We start from the raw sequence: 5291 nt of genomic DNA on the forward strand, positions 1-5291 counted from the left end.
AGTCATTGCCACAGAGTGAATACCGGATGTAGGTATGGCTTCAAAGCAATTAGGCAGATTAGACAACAGCAGGAAGATCCACTGATAATGGTTAAACATAATGGTCCACATTTAAGCTTTGGCTAAAAATACCCCCAACTGCTGACAACGAGAAGCTGGGAGGGTATGTAAAGGAAGAAGAAAACTTGCACTCTCCATTCTTATGCCTTCCCTAAGCATTTGCGACAGGCTGCCAATAGTGGGCTGGAGGCCTGAGCCGCCTCAGTTGTTTGTGCAGAGGAGATGGTTCTGCCAATGCTATAGTTACACCACATTGAATCTGGAAGCGCAGAAGTGTTTTAGAAGAGAAGCTCTTCACTCTCCACAGACGGGGGCTTCATAGGCTTTAGCTTTATTGTGCCAAGAATAATAAAATCATAGAATGGTTTAGGTTGGAAGAGACCTTGAAGATCATCGAGTTCCAACCCCCCTGCCATGGGCAGGGACACCTCCCACTAGACCAGGTTGCCCAAGGCCACGTCCAGCCTGGCCTTGAACACCTCCAGGGATGGGGCCTCAACAACCTCTCTAGGCAACCTGTTCCAGTGCCTTACAACCCTCAAAGTGAAAAACTTCTTCCTAATGTTTAATCTAAACCTGCCCTCTTCCAGTTTAAAGCCATTCCCCCTCGTCCTGTCACTACATGCCCTGGTAAAAAGTCCTTCCCCAGCTCTCCTGTAGGCCCCCTTTAGGTACTGGAAGGCCGCAATAAGATGTCCCCGGAGCCTTCTCTTCTTCAGGCTGAACAGCCCCAACTCTCAGCCTCTCCTCATAGGAGAGGTACTCCAGCCCTCGGATCATCCTCATGGCGCTCCTCTGGACACGCGCCAGCAGGACCATGTCCTTCTTATGTTGGGGACTCCAGAGCTGGATGCAGTACTCCAGGTGGGGTCTCACGAGAGTGGAGTAGAGGGGCAGAATCACCTCCCTTGATCTGCTGGCCACACTTCTTTTGATGCAGCCCAGGATACGGTTGGCCTTCTGGGCTGCGATTGCACATTGCTGGCTCATGCTGAGCTTCTGGTCAATCAGCACACCCAGGTCCTTCTCCTCGGTGCTGCTCTCCAGCCATTCCCCGCCCAGCCTGTATTTGTGCTTGGGATTGCCCTGATCCAGATGTAGGACCCTGCACTTGGCCTTATTGAACTGCATGAGGTTGGCTTGGGCTCACCTCTCCAGCCTGTCCAGGTCCCTCTGGATGGCATCCCTCCCCTCCAGCATGTCTACCTCGCCAAACAGCTTGGTATCATCAGCAAACTTGCTGAGGGTACACTCGACCCCACTGTCCAATGAAAAGAAAATGACACAACATTTATTTAGCTTTGATGTGAGTTTAATGCTAGATGTTGAAGGTGTTTTTTTTCTGGAAGTACAATCTCTTCCTTCACTCAAGTGAATAGGTGAGGAAAGGAGGTCATTTGAGGAGCTCATGTACTCTCTTTTCTGCACACCCATCATAAACCATTAATCAGAGTATATATGTGTGCTTACAAGGTGAGATGAGTCAACAAAGGGCTGATTATTAACATGTTATCTGAACACTGAAATTGTACAAAGCCAGTTGAGAAAACAGGTATAAATTTGAACTACTAGTGAGACTACAGATCTATTTTTTCCTGTCTCCCAGTATCTCCAAATCAAGATTGAATGTTTTTCAGGAAAACACACTCCAGTTCAACTCATATTGCTGATTTTATTTTCTAGCCATGGCATTTAGAAGCCTCTCAGATTTGATAGTGTCCAGGTCCTTTTAACCTTATGTTCTGAATTTACAGAGGGACAGGTTGGACTTGAATTGTCCATATAAACAATCCCTCATATGATGCCTTCTTCCATATGCACATCTGGTAAATTCTTCATTGTTCCTAATTAGGAAGCAGCTTCTTGGGAAATTAGTTCTTTGACAGCAACTGTAACAAGAAACTGCAAATTTAAACAACAACTGAGAATCCCACAGAGACTTTTATTAGCAAGAAAATCAAAGAACTGCAAAATTTTGGTTTTCTTCCGCTCAGCATCACCGAATTTTCTGATTTCAGACCATGCTTAGTCCTCTGTCATTACAGACACACCTGTGCATGTATCAGAGATTGAAAGTAACTTCCTAGTCCATAATAGATCTGTCCTCACTTACTAATGCACTATGTTTAGAAAGGGTCCATAAGAAACAATTGAAATCATATCCATAGTTCTGCACCAAGTCCGATGAGGAGCAGGTGAGAGAACTGGAGTTGTTTAGCCTGGAGAAAAGGGGGCTCAGGGGAGACCTTATTACTCTCTACAACTGCCTGCAAGGAGGTTCTAGTGAGGTTGGTCTCTTTTCCCAAGTAATAGGCAGGCGATAGGACACGAGGAACTGGCCTCAAGTTGCACCAGGCAAGGTTTAGATCAGATATTAGGCAAAAGTTCTTCACTGAAAGGGCTGTCAAGTATTGGAACAGGCTGCCCAGGGCAGTGGTTGAGTCACCATTCCTGGAGGTATTTAAAAGACATGTAGATGTGGAGCTTAGGGACATGGTTTAGTCGTGGACTTGATGATCTCAAAGGTCTTTTCCAACCTAAATGACTCTATGATTTGTGACCTACCAGTGACCAGGAAAAATTGCTGTTCTCTTGTTTAGCTAACTGCCAGAACTGCATTTTGCATAAAGAAGGAACAAATAAAAACATTTGGATCCTACTAGATTCTGTTTAGTTCAACTCAAATTCAGACTATAAATTTGCATTAAATCAGCTAACCAAAATCTCTTCCTGTCTAAACTATTCTCAACTAAAAATAATCCCTCTAATATCAGAGAAACCACAATAAAGGTGGAAAGAAAATATTCCTAAAAATAACCAAAAGCATAGACATAAAATCCAAATTGGTGTAAACCTTAACTACCCATCATGTTCTGAACAAAATACAAAAATCTGTTCATTAAATACTTGCAGTTTATGAACCTTTTCTCATGGGCAGAAAAATTGCCAAACCTAGGATTAGTGTATGCCAAGGGTAGTTTTATCTTTCCCTTGCATGCAATAATTGACTTTTTTTTTTTTTTTCCAAAATTGCTGCTCTTCAACAAGATACTGAAGAACCTACTTTTGTTCAGAAGAACCACTCACACACAATGTATTATGTGCTTCGTGCCTATCTGAATAGGACCAAATGAACTAACAAGTTGAAGAGATCTGTATCTATGCCTTATTATCCAAACAGATGGAACAGTTAGAGGAAAAAAATTCTGTCTATTTCAGGCTTTGATAGTTCCTATTACGGACAAAATTCCACTAGCTAACAAGGGAGCAGTTTACATGACTAGGACCTAAACTTTCAAATAGCTGCAGCTCTGTTTTTACAGGAAGAACATTAGCCGTGATTGACCTCCTTGCAGTTATTTGCTCTGATTTGGATACAGACAATAAAGCTGGAATCATAAAGCGAACACAAATACAGAAATGGCCTGTCCCTGCTGAATCTACTTTAAAAGCTGTAATGCAGCATCATTTTCTTCTTCATTGTGGTCTGTGAGCATTACCTCAGAAAAAGCCAGTCGAAAAGCACACAAAGAACTGAGCATCTTTCTGGAGAAGGTAGAAGAAAACGTTGCGCCTCTGTTCTGCACAAGGAAGTAACGGATTTCTCCTCTCATGCAATAGCACTCGTGCTGTTTGCATGTACAACAGCTACTACCTATTATCTCTTCTCTATAAAGCATAATTGCACCAGATCCTCGAGGCATTACTTTGTGCAATTCCAGTGACCTGAGTGGAGGATTTGGCCTGCCTCTACTAGACCTGTCATGTCCCATACATAAAGCAACATCATCCTTTCAGCCACTTACTGAGTCCCTTTATTAAGTTTACAAATAAAGTCAGTAACTCTAATCATGCTTTTTGGTTGTTGTGGATCCTGGCTTGGCTAGGAATTGTTGGAGATAAACACCTCATTTCAAATAGGCTACTGAGCAGATGGTAATGACTTTTAATCACAAGAAACATGAGGCAAATCTGAAATAATGCCCTTGAGATGAACACTTGGGTACAACATTCCCACCATTTTGAATGCTGAATACCCTTGCCCCATGAAGAGAGCCATGTGTGATTTATGTACACTTATACTTCCAGCTCACTAAAATACTGACAGTCATTAATAGTTTTTCACAATTCTTATTCTGGGCCCTTATCCAATGCCCACTGAAGTCAAAGCAAACCTCTTCTTTCTAAGCCTTCAAAGGCTCCATCTGCTGCAATAACAGAGTGTTGTGTTTTAATTGCTGATGCAGAAGTTTGGGACATGTACAAGAACTTCCTGCTCAATACTAAAAATGAGAGTAGGGGGTAGTTCCTTTAGACATCTGAAACCCTGTCCTCAAAATAAAATTTTAAAAAAGAAAGAATAAAAGCTTTCTGCAATTTGTGGAAACAGTACTGGGGGTCAGACACTGACCTTCAGCTCACACCCTTTGCCTGTGTCATATATTAATTACAACATTTTAGACAATTCTCTGCTTAGGTCAGTCCTGAGAAGGCAGTACAAGGATTTTTTTCATAGGCCCTGTCTGCCACAGCATTACTGGAAAGCTGAGGTGCTCTTTACATTAAGGACATCTTTATGCCAAGAGAGGAGCTCTCATTTCTGTATAATCTCCCTCTGATCCTTTGTGGTGTTTTCAGAGCAGTCTGCTGACCCAACGATACTGCTGGTGGTGACAGTGTGACAGGTTTGCATTTCAGTCCTTGGGCTGCATTCTCCTTGCTTGGAAGCTTACTAACACCATTTCTTAATAGTCATGTTTAAATAGTTTTTCTTGAGCCCGCTTACAGAGCAATCTGTGTTTAAGCCCTTTTTAGCAGTGAATTGGTGAGAATAGTTTCAGTTAGCCTGACTAAACCATCTCTGCAACAAAAATTCTGTCACGGTTTACAACATGCGTTCCGCAACTCCATTTAAATCTTAACTGCGTGTAAATCAGTAGCAATTTGCCTGCTGACCTTTTACCCAAGTGTGTTTTTGCCATTTTGCCTTCTGGAGAAGGACACTGACACCTTGACTCCATCTCCTGGAAAGATGGCCACCTGTACCACTCACCGGGGAATCCACCCCCGCAGCTTATGGTAACAGCAAATATTTCCACGGTCAGATTACAGCTATGTAGATGAGATCTAAGCAAATAAGGTAGCTGATTAATAATACGCATAGGAGGCGTGCAGGGGAGGCTGGTCTGCGTTGCTGGTGGCAGGTAGCCATTACCCGTCTGATGGTGGCG

Source organism: Charadrius vociferus, unplaced genomic scaffold (assembly GCF_000708025.1).
Source record: "Charadrius vociferus isolate BGI_N301 unplaced genomic scaffold, ASM70802v2 scaffold282, whole genome shotgun sequence".
NCBI classification, from domain to species: Eukaryota; Metazoa; Chordata; class Aves; order Charadriiformes; family Charadriidae; genus Charadrius; species Charadrius vociferus.